Source organism: Podarcis gaigeae, assembly GCF_964106915.1.
Source record: "Podarcis gaigeae genome assembly, chromosome: 13".
In the NCBI taxonomy this organism is placed as follows: domain Eukaryota; kingdom Metazoa; phylum Chordata; class Lepidosauria; order Squamata; family Lacertidae; genus Podarcis; species Podarcis gaigeae.
This window is the reverse complement of record NC_139689.1, coordinates 9,213,310-9,227,981: the sequence shown is the minus strand read 5'-3', so window position 1 is coordinate 9,227,981 and position 14,672 is coordinate 9,213,310. Positions and strand designations below refer to the sequence as shown.

The window sequence follows — 14,672 nt, the reverse complement described above, 5'->3', positions numbered from 1 at the left end:
TTGCAGCTTCCATTGCATCTGCTAGCTCTCACCCGGCACAACTTTTTAGAATAATTAGGTCAATAATGTCCTTAGGAGGACAACCAAATTTAAGCACAAATTCGACCCACAGCTGTGAGGCATTCACGAGCTTTTTTGCGGAGAAAGTCCTGTTGCTCCGCCGTGACCTCCCTGCCAATTTAGATACAGTGACTGAACTGGAGGCCCCTCGACTGACTTCAGGTCCATTGTTGGACCATTTCGATCGGATACTCCCTGCTGATGTGGATAGATTCCTCCATGTTGGTAGGCCCACGACCTGACTCCTTGATCCGTGCCCATCTTGGCTGATTAGGGAGTGTCCAGATGTTGCGCAGACCCCCCTGGTTGAAATTATCGATTTGTCCCTTGACACGGGGACATTCCCAGGGGAACTGAAGGAAGCAGTAGTGTGTCCACTCTTAAAGAAAACTTCATTAGATCCCTTAGACCTATCGAATTACCACCCAGTTTCAAATCTTCCATATCAGGGTAAGGTAATTGAGAGAGTGGTTACTGAACAGCTTGGTAGGTTTCTGGAGGAAACATTGGCTTTAGATCCATTTCAGTCCAGTTTCCGTCCTGGTTTTGGGACCGAGACGGCTCTGGTTGCCCTAACAGATGATCTCCGTAGACAACTGGATTGAGGTGGGTCAGGACTGCTGATCCTTTTAGATTTGTCAGCAGCCTTTGACATGGTCAATCATGATCTTCTGGACCACTGCCTCGCAGGCGTGGGGATACAGGGCATAGCCCGTAACTCGCTGTGCTCTTTTATCTCTGGTCGAGGACAGAGGGTGGTACTAGGGAGGGAAATGTCACCGCGCCATTCCTTGGTGTGTGGATGCCGCAGGAAGCAATTGTCTCCCCAATGCTTTTTAACATCTTTATGCGCCCCCTTGCCCAGATTATCCGAAGCTTTGAGCTGGGCTGTCACCAATATGCTGATGACACTCAGCTCTATCTGCTGATGGATGGCCACACCGACTCGGTCCCGAACACTCTGACCAGATGCTTGGAAGCTGTGGCTGGATGGTTTCGTGGGAGCCGATTGAAAGTAAATCCTTTGAAGACAGGTCCTATGGCTGGCTCTACGTGGGGCTGCCCTTGAAGCTGTCCCAGAAACTCCAGAGGGTGCAGAATGCTGCAGCGAGGCTCCTCACGGGGTCTCTGCCATGGGAGCATATTCACCCAGTGCTTTTCAAGCTGCACTGGCTCCTGGTAGAGTACAGGGTCAGATTTAAGGTGCTGCTTTTGACCTTTAAAGCCCTTCACGGCCTAGGACCCTCGTACCTACGGGACCGCCTCTCCCGGTATGCCCCATGGAGAGCCTCAAGGTCCATAAATAGGTCCTGGGCCCTAAGGAAGTTAGATTGGCTTCAACCAGAGCCAGGGCCTTTTTAACTCTGGCTCCGGCCTGGTGGAACACTCTGCCTCATGAGACCAGGATCTGCAGAATCTGATTTCTTTCCACAGGGCCTGTAAGACAGAGTTGTTCCGCCTGGCCTTTCGCTTGGAGCCAATTTGATTCCCTCCCTCTCTTTCTTTTTTCCTTTCCTTCTCCTCCTGCGATCAGGCTACATTTTAATATTTTAATGTTTCAATATTTTAATGTTGTATTTTAATTTTGTTTTTAAGTTGTAATCATTCAACTTGTTTTTATTATTGCTTGTAAGCCGCTCTGAGCCTGGCCTTGGCTGGGGAGGGCGGGCTATAAATAATAATAATAATAATAATAATAATAATAATAATAATAATTAAAGTCTTGCAGCCTTAATCCTATATTGTAGCAAAGTTCCATGGTCATTTTCTAACTGTATATCCATAAGTCCCAGCAGGAAGAGTTCTGGCTGAGGTTCAAAATAAATCTTCAAAATAAACACCTGCTAGAAGAGATGAGATTGCAAACTGTGGAACAAAACCAACTGCAAGGACTTTCAGGTTTGAATTTGAGATAAGATTTCATTTGGTGCAAAACATGGTGTGGGGAGGGGAGTCTATGGTTTCTTTATTTAAAGTATTATTCTCTAAGTTTATGATTTGCCAACCCACCTTTGAATGTTAGTTCAAATTATATTTGTACAGGCAAGGATTGAAGAAATTTGATTATAATTATGGAATATAACATCAAACGGAACTGTGTGTGTAAAAAGAAGGAAAAAGGGAGGGAAGCTCTATTTTGCAAAAGGTTTACAATGGAAACTTTGAACTGACTTTCCCCCATCCTTTATTATTTATGGAGTGAACTCTTCATACCAGACTGAGATGGAAAATGGTGAAAACAGCTTATTTATTGGGACAGAGTGACATTTGCAGCTGTTGTTAAATCTGCAAAATAATGAAGCATGGGACAGAGCAGGGGAGAAATTTCTGTAACAACAATGGGATATCAGCTGCACCCAAGGCATGATGGATAACAGCAACAACCGGGGGAAAGAAAGACATAACATCCTACAAGGAAAGGAAGAAACACCATGGACAGAATAATTGCCACACACAGGAAGAACAGGGATATAGATTGAGTTCCTCACTTGTAGATTTATAAATCATTTAATGTGTCAACACAAATAAAAGTTATTAATATTGCAGTTGTTTTATAAGGGATTAATATTATGACTTGAATGTAATGGAAATCAATAAGATTTTGGAAGGCAGAAATTAAGCAAATAAACAATTGATCAAATCTAGCACGAGGGGGCCATTTTATCTAAATTATATAATTCAGTATTTGAACAATTGGTATTAATAATTGCATTATAAATTGGTATTGTTATAATGAGGCTATTAACCGATTGCAATTGAAAACTAATAAAGAATATTATGAAAACGAAGAAGAAGGAGGAGGAGGAGGAGAGGGAGGAGGAGGAATTCTCCTCATGCCAGACCTGGTTAAAACCTTCATGCCACATAATCATGTCCTCATGAATGATGAATTCTTTTCCATCAAGAGCATAGGGATTCACCGATCCTATTTTCAATTGAATGAAGGACTTATTTGGGAATGTGACCATGTTCATAATGTCAAATCCGCCTCGTATTTCTCTCTTATCAGTAAATGATACTGTTTCTCCAGCTGAGTTGTTAAATGAAATGTCATGGAAATATTGGTGCAGCTAGTGGAAAGGGTCAAAAGACATGAAATCAAAATAATGTAGTGGAGCTTTTGATAAAATGCCATGATTTTCTACCAACATTCTTTAGGAATATTATTTACCCTATAGTTATGTAACTTCTTCTAACAAAGACTCAGCATTAATCAGCTGCTTGATATTAAATATTCTTCAGTGAATGAGACCCATAATAGTATTTCAGCAGCTTCTTGTGAATGACAATTTTGATCAACCTTTTACTTTTTACTAATCTGTTCATTGAAATTTTCCGATATTTTGATATTCTTCACTTGCAATGCATTACCTGCCAAGGCTGCAGATCGTGAATTTTTAATATTCCGCTGTTTCCCATGGCTCTTTTCTTGAAACTAGTCAAGTATATACCTTGCAAAACATGAGCCACAATGTAAACAGCCTTGTAGATACTGTAGCTGTGGCCAGTCATGCTCATTTCAAATAGAGACCCTGGAAGACTCTGCAAGCTCTCCTCCCCAGTACACATGTCATTGACCTCTATTGGCACACCGGGATTTGGAAATGTACAATCAAATGCTTGCTCCCAGAAGTCCTTGAAAAACCCATCTCCCTGTGTCCAGTAAAGTTTTATTCCCTGAAGAAATTCTTGGAACTGTGGGAGATTTTGTGAATGAATTGTGAAGGAAATAGCACCTTGGAAGATCTGAAGGCCCCAACTCCTTTGAAATCCTGTTAATATGAAATCAATCTGAGTTGTTATAATCCACACCTTTTTAAATGTTGATGTTTCCCTATTTTCAGGATCTCTTAGAAATATAATACTTCTGAGCCATATAATTGTAATAGATTCTCCATACATTATAAATGCATTGGCTTTGTCATCTGTTAAATGAACATAAATATTGAAGGCTATATCATGAAATCCATCCCAGTTATCAAAACGGGCCATTTGTGGCATTCTTTGTGTGAAGGCTAAACAGATTCCATTACGGGAAAGCAATGGCTCCAGGGTTTGCAAGAAATGTTCTCCACTATTATCATCAACAGTAAAGACCCCAATCCACGTCCATCCAAAATGCTTAAGCAAACTGATAATCCCCATATACTGATGGGTTTCATTGGGCACCATGCGGTAAAATGAAGGTACTTGGCTTCCATAATTTTTGTCTGGGGGAAATGATCCATATGTGAGCTAAAAGAAAATGGAAGTTCATTATAGAGATTGGTTATTCAGGAAACACTTGTTTAAACAATTTATGGGTTAAATTCAAGGATGGATGGATGAATAATGGATTTGTTTGTTTGTTTGTTTGTTTGTTTGTTTGTTTGTTTGTTTATTATGTATATTGCCCTTCATCTGGGTGTTCTCAGCATAAAAAAATCAACTAAAAACACAAGATACCTAAATAAAAATAGAACAAGAACAAAACAAAGCAATGTCCCCTACTCCCTCCCACATGGTTTTTGTAAGTGAAAGGAAGGAAGGGGATGAAAATGCAAATGAATGGAGAAAGACAGATTAGAGTAGACATTTTTTAAAAAGGAAGGGACATTAAGAGAGAAGGAATCAAAAAGGGCCAGGAAGTTTGGAATGATGTTGAAGAAGGAGCAAGCACTTTGAAAGAATTGAGGCATAAAGTTTCCAGTGACTAAAGGATGTTGGAAGACAGTGATTTCCCTTTTGATTCAGTGAGTGTGGCAGGGGAGGAGATTGGGAACTGTAATTTCCAACCCCAGGTTTGTTCATGGAGCAAGCAAGTGTCCTCCTTATGGCTGACATGGAGATGGGAATGGATTGGCTAGAAATGAAATGCTAGGGAAATAGCGCTTGAAGGGGAATGCACAGAGATGTATTTGACCCACTTTAAACCAGATGAGGTGGAGTTGCAGAAAGCTTAGGTCAACTTAAAGCACTGCAATCTGTTATAACAACAACTACAACAACAACTACAACAACAACAAGAAGAACAACATTCGTAGCGTCAATAAAAAAAAATCAGATTTAAATATAGTCAAAAACCCTTCCTTTTTCTAAAGTTCAAAATGACTCCCAGAATGGTAAGGCAAGAGTGTATTTTGAGATACCCTTTCATAGATCCTACCTGTGGAATCTTGTAGAGGCCAATTGTGTCAGCCATATGGAAGGAGGTGTCAGCGCTAAGTCCCCCAATGATGGCTATGAGATTTTTCTGGGTGTCACATTTGTAGTTGGGAACAAATCTATGTGATTTGAAGAGCAGGTCAAGAGTGGTACGATAGGTCATTCTGGCATCATAGTAGCTATCATAGATGTGGATACCGAGAGTGATATTAGGACAAAACTTGGGGTTCTCATTTATCTCTTTCACAGCAAATGCCAAGGCAAGAATGTGCTGGTAGAATTTTGTTACTACACTGCAAGCAAAGATGATTAATGTACAACTTTGGAATATGAAATCAACATGCCACAATTCCCTTTTTAGCTCAAATTGATTTAGATTGACATGAAATTATTTTAAACATCATTGATTGATTTTTCTAAGCTATTAAACTCAGAGAGATTATGCTCTCTCAGAGCATGCCTAACACTTTGAAACACATGCTATCAATTTCTTTCTTGACCTTCTCAGTTCTCTTGGTTCCCCAGAGGGAATCTGGGGAGAGAATCTACTATACTCCTGAAAGTTGTCAATTGCTACATATTTTAAAGTCCTTTTCTTTATTTATCTAAAGGGGGAAAATTGTTTATTTAGGCAAAATGAAGGACATTCCTTTATAATCAGCAAGAAGACTAATCCCAGGGGCTTACCAGCCGGACTCACCATCTCCCAACATTTATATTAAAACTCAAGGAAATGAGTTATCTCCTTCCAGAGAGGAGGCAATTTGAAAGCATTGGATAAATGTTTAATAGAAAGAAAAACATGCACATTTTTAGCTTTTTAACATGGCTTTTAACTTTGTTTACTGTTTATGTATTTCTGATACTTATGTATTTCTGATGTAAGCTACTTTGATATTTTTTATAACATAATGATATATAAATATATATTTAAAATAGATTTGTAAGTAAAATATATACACACATATTGTCCACCGCGCAACAATTACTAAAGTTCCCTGCAAATGCAGAAAAAAATAGGATTCTTTAATGTGGGTAGAAAACTTTTGAGAAATTGAAAGACAACTTTAGACATGGCTCTAGTCTTATTATTTGAATTTCTTCCCCAGATTACCCCCCCCCCCCATTTTCACGTTTATCCTCACAAAAGTAGAATAATTTTGATTCTTTGGTGCAATCATTTTTCACAACAAAAATTCAAAATCCTTTCCCTCATTTTGCTTTACAGAATGGAAAGCATTCTCAATACAGTAAACCAAACTTCTATTGTCTACATTGCCCAAGATAAATAATGTAACAGAGAATGAGGAATGGCCAGAGATTGTCCAGAAGATTTTCTGTCAATAATTAAAAATGACTCATTGAGGAATGGTAGATGTATTGATTCAAGTATTGTTTTAATACCTCTCATCAGCTACAAGTCTCCCACAGCACCTGAAAAAATAACTAAGAAAATCTCTATCTTCAGATTTGCAATCTAAAACACATGACACAAAAGCAAATGAGATTTGGAATGATGCAAAGAGGAGAAATGCTCTTACTATGGAACATCAAACATGTTCTGTGAAGGGTGCTCCTTGAAGGAAACTTCATAAAAGACATAATAGACCTGAGAAGCAATGCCACCAATGATGAGGCCACCTGGTTGGTACCACTGATGTGGAGCAGGGAATGGATAATTCATGGGACACCTGAGAGTATCTACTTTGCACACAGCAGGAGGGAAAAGAGACAACATCAACAGCCAGAGCATCCTAATAGACTTTTCTCTAAACACACCCATCCAGTTTCCATTCAGAACAGCTGCATGACTTGAACAGGCTAATTCTTAGCTCTGTCAATACAGTTTTAGAAGAATGATTTACAACCAGCATTTGAGAATCAAAGGGTTACAACTGTATATCTTATTAGCCAAGATTGCCAACACTGTGAGGCTAAATCTGATCAATATTTTGTGTGTGTGTGTGACACGTGAGCATTGAAACCGACAGAACCTTTACTGCTTCTTATTCCTGTTTCCTGCTCCCAATACCATGGGGTTTCTTTATAACCACTTTGAGGTTTGTTTATTGACTGATTTCTTGAGTTCTAAGAAGCCTCAAAAGGTTCAGAGAAGTGAGCAAATTATAGTGATTTGGATAATTGCTGGGTGAGATAGCTACTTTTTCATTGCTTTGGCTGTAAGTAGAAGTTTTGCTAACAAACATGCTGAATTGCCCCCACTTTCAATCATTTGATCCTTAGGGGCAGAAAAAGTGACAAATACAATTTTCAGTAAGACTGAAACTTTCAGTTTTGATGACTCAGATAAGTAGTAGATGATCCTGAAATGAAAGGAGGCTGGTCAACTGCAGTTTTATCAAAGAAATGTAAAACTACAATTTCTTTTTGCCAAGAATGGAGAGCCTGTGGGGTTCCAGGTGCTGCTGGGATACAGCTTCCATCATTTCCCACCACTGACCATGTAGGCAGGGGCTGATTCCTAAAATGTTACTACTCAGACCAGATGGGTGGGAGATTGCCTGCTCTTGATGAGGATGCACTTCTTCTGAAGGAGCAGGTTCGTAGCTTGGGGATATTCCTGGATCCCTTGCTGTCACTTGAGGCCCAGGTGGCCCCAAGGGCCCGGAGTGCCTTCCATCACCTTTGGCTGGTGGCTTAGCTACACCCCTATCTGGACAAGGATCACCTAACTACTGTTGTCTATGCCCTGGTAATCTCAAAGTTAGATTACTGCAGTACGTAGGGTTGCCTCTAAAGATGGTTCGGAAACTACAACTGGTGCAGAACTCAGCAGCCAGGTTGATCACCGGAACTAGAAGGTTCGACCATATTACACCAATCCTGCTCCAACTGCACTGGCTACCGATTAGTTTCCGTGCCCAATGCAAAGTGCTGGTTTTCACCTATAAAGCCTTAAATGGCTCAGGACCAGAATACCTTAAGGCCCGCCTCTTCCTATATGAACTTACCTGGGCCCTGAGATCATCCTCTGAGGCCCTTCTTCATGTGCCTCCTCCTTGAGAGCTCAGGAGGGTGGCAACAAAAGAAAGGGCCTTTTCTGCAGTGGCTCCCCATCTGTGAAATGCTCTCCCCAGGGAAATTAGCCTGGCACCTTCACTCTACATCTTTAGGCACCAGGCAAAAGCATTCCTCTTCAACCAGACCTTTGCCTGATCTGACATCCTATACCCTTTTTAAAATGCTGGCTCTTTTCATGGGGAGGGCAGTAAATCTGCTTTCTGTTTTGAATTTATGTGCGTGATTTTTAATGTGAAAAACCCTGAGAACTTCGGGTATAGGGTGGTATAGAAAATAAATAAATAAATAAATAAATAAATATATATATATATATCTGAATGGGAAATTATCCCAATATAGTGGCATCATCATCATGGGCAGACAAAAGAGTTTACTCCATTTCTTTCCTTTTCTTTCCTCCGTGTTTCCAATCCAAGTGTTCACCCATCACTCACAGAGCTACAGTGCTACCTCAGGTTGCAGATGCTTCAGGTTACATACATTTCAGGTTACAGACTCTGCTAACCCAGAAATAGTGCTTCAGTTTAAGAACTTTGCTTCAGGATGAGAACAGAAATCGTGCTCCTGCGGCACGGCGGCAACAGGAGGCCCCATTAGCTAAAGTGGTGCTTCAGGTTAAGAACAGTTTCAGGTTAAGTACAGACCTCTGGAACAAATGAAGTACGTAACCAGAGGTACCACTGTTTTTATAACAATAAGAAAAAGTTTCAATGATTTTGTATTCATGTGTAATGGGCAGTTTGTTCCTCACTTGATACCACAAAGCGGTTTCTCTATGTACGGCATTTCTAAATTAATGGAATCAGTTTACAATTGCCCAGAAATGTTTTCAAGATGTTGTTCTTTCTTATTTGCTGCTCTGGGAGGGAGAGTGGGGTATAAAAATAGATGAATGAATAGTAAATCTCTTTAATCTGTAAACTAAATCTGCATCCATCATTTAAAATGTATATCCTACCTAATTCCCCACAGTGGTAATTAAAATGTGTTTGGCAGTTCAGCTGTGGGAAGGTGGCCGGAGGGGATCTATAGAGGAAACCAACCACAAGTTTGACCACTTTGCCTGTCAATCGACCAATATGACTTGCTATGGATAATATGTTTTGAGGAGGAAACACCTGGTCTCCATTTGTTTGATTTGGACCCCTTTAAAAGCAGGAAATGGAGAAACTGCCTTCCATTCTTGGGCATCATAGAATTCTAGAGTTGGGAAAGACCTCAAGAATCATTTAGTACAAGCTTCTTTAATGCAAACTGAGATTGTGGCTGACAGGAAAATAAGATAACCTTTATCAATGTTATCAATAACATATATATATATATATATATATATATATATATATATATATATAAAAGTTACGCATATTGCCAGCACACCTGGAAATGAATCTCATGAGACATAACCTGTCACTTTATTAGCAATAAACTGGAGGTTGTGACATAGAACACTGAACAATAAATTAAACAATAATGTTAAAATAAATGCAAGTGTTTTCAACTAAATATCATTTATTTGTTATATAAAGCAGGTGGTGGGGAACATTTGGTCCTCAAAATTTTGCTGACCTATAATTCCCATTCCCCCTAGCCACTAGCCACTAGCCATACCTGCTTGAGATAAAAGGAGTTGTAGTTTATCAGCATCTGGAGGGCTCCACCTTTCAATCACTTGGTGTCGCAATGCCAGGCAATAAGTCTATTTGAAGGCACATTTCCACAGGTGCATCCTCTTGAAGCAGATAGTGTCTTCCACAGCAAAATTGAGCCTTTGCATCCATCTTTCCAGCAGTTGCTGCTTCTTATGGCAAATGCACAATCAGGAACTCATTTAAGCTCTGTATTGTTTGTCTGAAATAATTGGTACCTGTGCCACACTTACTGTCAATTATATAGTCTGATGAGGGGAGATGAGTGTGGATTGTCAGGAATGGTCTGGCAACTGGAATCATTCCTAGATGTAATTTGGCCTACAAGCTAGAGGTCCCCTACGCTTGTGCTAGGTTGACATAACATTTAATCCACTTTAATTTCACAAAACTGAACTTTTTAGTACATGCTTGTACTTTTCCCACAAAAGAGTGAGACCAGAGGTACTTATAGTAACAACTTTATATTAAACTCTGTAATAGAATAAAGAACTAAGATGCAATCTTTAGAAGAAATCTTTACATCTTTCTCCTTATAAGTTGCTCCCTGTTGTTCAGCTCAGGCTTCAGAACAATGATGAAGCATTTGGGGGCAAAGATGCATCCCAGCAGTCCAGCACTGGAGGACAAGATAGAGAAGATCTCCACCACCACCATGGATTTTCCTTTGGTGCTCAGATAGGTTGGAACAAAAGAAAGCCAAACACTGCAGAACAGCAACATGCTGAAGGTAATGAACTTGGCTTCATTGAAACTGTCTGGTAATTTGCGAGCTGCAAATGCCACAATGAAACTGGCAATAGCCAGGAGGCCCATGTAGCCCAGGACACAGTAAAACATGGTCACTGAGCCTTCATTACATTGCACAATGGTTTCGTCTGTTACTGAGTTCATGTCTAGATCAGGGAATGGGGGGGAGGTCATCAACCACCCAGTACAAACACTCACTTGAATGAGTGAGCCGGAAAGTACAATGCAGTTGCTCAGTCTTTTTCCCACCCACTTCCTCATCTTGGACCCAGGCTTGGTGGCCATGAAAGCTGCAACTACAGTGATGGTTTTGGCCAACACACAAGAAACAGCCATGGAGAAAATGATGCCAAAAGTTGGTTGTCGAAGAAGGCAGGTCATTTTGCCAGGGTATCCAATGAATAGAAAGGATGAGAGGAAGCAGAGTAGGAGGGCAATGAGAAGAGCATAGGTGAGATCCCTGTTGTTGGCTTTGACAATGGGAGTGTCTTTGTGTTTAATAAAAGTTCCCAGCACCAAAATTGTAATTAGGGCAAAAAGAACAGCAACTGATGTTAAGCCGATCCCTACAGGTTCCTTATAGGAAAGAAAGGTTATTAACTTGGGAATGCATCCATTTTTGTTCTTGTTTGCATACTGATCTTCTGGGCATCTGAAGCAGTCGTCCATATCTGAAAAAATAGCATAAAGCCAAACTCCAGTTGCAATTCATGAGTGTTCTTTGCCTCTTACATATAAGTTATCATTCCTCTTGTCAGACTCCGGGCAATTCTTTCCTTCCCCCCGTGACCACAAGGAGCATAGAAAAACAAGAAAGAGTTCTTACTAATGAGTTTGTTAAATCATCACAGCGTGAGACAACGGAATCAGTCTGCCTCCCCATCAATGGTGTTGCTCCAAATGAGTTCTTCTTGCCTCCCTTCCTAGCAACAGCACTTCCCCTGATGGTGGCTGCCAGGAGCTAACTGGCTCTGAGTCCTTTGCTCAATGAACCCTCAATGAATGCTGAGTTCTTCGAGAAGAGTGTCAGAAATGCTCTCCAGTGATGACGTGTCAGCTGGCTGCTCTGTCTCAATTGACTCTTCTCCCAACAGCTCCCAAGTCTTCTGTTTTTCTGTCTCTGAGCTGAGACTTTCCTAAATCAACCAATGTTATTCAATACAGTGGTACCTCGGGTTAAGAACTTAATTCGTTCTGGAGGTCCATTCTTAACCTGAAACTGTTCTTAACCTAAGGTACCACTTTCGCTAATGGGGCCTCCTGCTGCCGCCGCCGCGTGACCGCAGTGCAATTTCTGATCACATCCTGAAGCAAAGTTCTTAACCCGAGGTACTATTTCTGGGTTAGTGGAGTCTGTAACCTGAAGTGTCTGTAACCTGAAGTGTCTGGAACCCGAGGTACCACTGTACTGCTTTTTTCTCTTTTGGAAGCTTCAGGAGAAGGGAGGGCAACTTCCACCATTTTCCTCCTCAATCTCGTTCCCTTCAGTCCAGTCTCTGCGCCTGTTTATCTCAATCTTCCGATATTAATTTAATTGGTGGTCATCTAATATTATCTGAATTACCCTTTGAGCTGAACATATTATAGCCTTGTTTAAAACATTTAAATTAATATTCATTTTTGAAAGTTTTTATAACAAGTTACTTGAAGGCAGCAGAAAAAAGTGTTCATGCCACTCTAAGGAGGACAGTGTGGCTACATGCATAATGTAGTAATTAAGTTCTTTTAAATCAATAGGACTCATTAATCGTTACTAGTCTTGTACGTTGAAAAACGTCATTTACCATTCTGGTTTGAAATCTTCCCTTCTGGACATGGAACACAATCGTAGCAGCAAAATTTCTGCCCTTCCTTCCTTTTCTTCCAATTACCGGGGTGACAGTAGTCATTGCACACAGAAACAGGCACCACCTGTCAACAGGAAATTATCTTGTTTTTGGGGAGAGGGGCTTTTAAATAAACTTTATGGGGGTTTATAGATAAAAATACAAAACTTAATATCAAATATTTTCTCTCCTTTTTTGTGTCCAAACTAAGACTTTGATCTGAATACAATAAAACATAAAGAGATGTGGGTGAAAGAAAGGGACAAAGAAAGAGAAAGAGAAAAACAAAGAAAAAGAAATAGAAAAGAGGTTAAACGCGCGAGAGAAATAAAATTCAGAATATAACTGACTTCTGGTTCTTCCTCTGTTCGCTATAAATAAACAATATTCACTTTATCCACTCCAATATAACACCTAGAATGCCACTTTCTATACACAAACATTACCTTCAGTCCTCAAATCAAAATGTTATAATTAATTTTAACAGCTATTCCATTGTTAGAATAATGGATCCTTCCATCTTTGTCCATATAAAAGTCTTGCAGACATAATCCTATATTGTAGGAAAGTTCCATAGTCATTTTCTAACTGTGTATCCATAAGACCCAGGAAGAGTTTTACACAGAAAAAAATGCATAGAGAAAAGACCATGTGTGGGAAATATTTAAAACTTTCATCAAGCTCCTAAGCATCTGTCATGATAGGATGAGGTATTCATGATTCACACACCCTTTGAGGCCAACACCAGCAAGCTAATGACACAAGTTGATGTAAAATTCATCCACAAAGGTCGCAGAGCCTTTGGAAAAGTTTCTGGAACCAGAATTCATCTGAGAAACACTTATCAGACTGCCTCCACTAACTGCACCTTCCCGGTTCTGCTTGTATGGTTTACAATGAAGTTGGCAAATCCATCCCCCACCCCAAACCATCAAGACAATCATAGGAGAGAAAAAACCTACTTGGCCTAAACAATGGTGATCACTTTACCTCAAATTGCATATGGTGAAGCAGAAGGATGGGGGGCGGCAGCAGCAAATGACAGACAATCTACATTATATGGCAGTGCATCTCTAATGCTGATACACATCGAAAACATAGCCCAAGCCACTTTTCTAAGCCAGACTGGGGGAGCGGTAATAACACTTTAGGAATACAGAAATGGTTAGGGTCTTGTCAGCACTGATCTGTCTCAGGAGAAAATGGAAGAGTGGACCTTCGGGGTGAGGTCAAACCAATGGAAAGTTACAGCACTACCTAGATATTAAAACGTGCCCTTCAAAAGTGCTATACCAACCTACCATTTAAAAGAGTCACCTATTTGCACCTCAGTTTTTTTATCTATATAATGTGAGCACTGCCATGTATAAATGTGGCATAAATAGTAAAGGTAAAGGGACCCCTGACCATTAGGTCGAGTCGTGACTGACTCTGGGGTTGCGGCGCTCATCTCGCTTTATTGGCCGCGGGAGCCAGCGTACAGCTTCCGGGTCATGTGGCCAGCATGACTAAGCCGCTTCTGGCGAACCAGAGCAGCGCACGGAAACGCCATTTACCTTCCCGCCAGAGCGGTACCTATTTATCTACTTGCACTTTGACGTGCTTTTGAACTGCTAGGTTGGCAGGAGCTGGGACCGAGCAACAGGAGCTCACCCCGTCGCAGGGATTCGAACCACCAACCTTCTGATCAGCAAGTCCTAGGATCTGTGGTTTAACCCACAGCGATAAATGTGGCATAGTAAACATTATTATAACAAAAGAATAGTTTGGTTTTGGAAGCTCATAATTCCATCCAGCTGCTGCCAAAATTATTTTCATGCATTTATGAAAGAAATCAGTGATGGTTATATTGAGACACCTAAATGACCTATCTGAAGACACCTCTTAGACCCCAGACACCAGACCTGTTTAAAACCTTTGTGCCACATAATCTTGTCCTCATGAATGATGAATTCCATTCCATCAAGAGCATAGGGATTCACACATCCTATTTTCAATTGAATGAAAGACTTATTTGGGAATGTGATCATGTTCATTATGTCAAATCCACCTCGCATTTCTCTCTTATCAGTAAATGTTACTGTTTCTCCAGCTGAGTTGTTAAATGAAATGTCATGGAAAAAATGGTGCAGCTAGTGGAAAGAGACAAAATACATGAAAGGAAAATAATGCAATGGAGCTTTTAATAAAATGCCATGATTTT

At 40.3% G+C, this 14,672-nt stretch overlaps 1 long non-coding RNA gene and 1 gene segment (V, D, J or C); one reads left to right on the top strand and one right to left on the bottom strand.

Annotated features, from left to right (window-relative positions):
* LOC310828875 (Ig mu chain C region secreted form-like) overlaps positions 1–14,672 on the top strand; it is a 1,309,992-nt gene that overhangs the window by 485,480 nt on the left and 809,840 nt on the right.
* The window catches only part of LOC310829120, a 55,389-nt gene continuing 51,754 nt past the window's right edge, over positions 11,038–14,672 (bottom strand). For both annotated transcript variants that reach the window (XR_014557162.1, XR_014557163.1), the window contains 2 exons: positions 12,428–12,554; positions 11,038–11,314 (listed from right to left, as the gene is read on the bottom strand). This is a non-coding gene — a long non-coding RNA (uncharacterized lncRNA). The remainder of the gene's footprint in view (positions 11,315–12,427; positions 12,555–14,672) is intronic.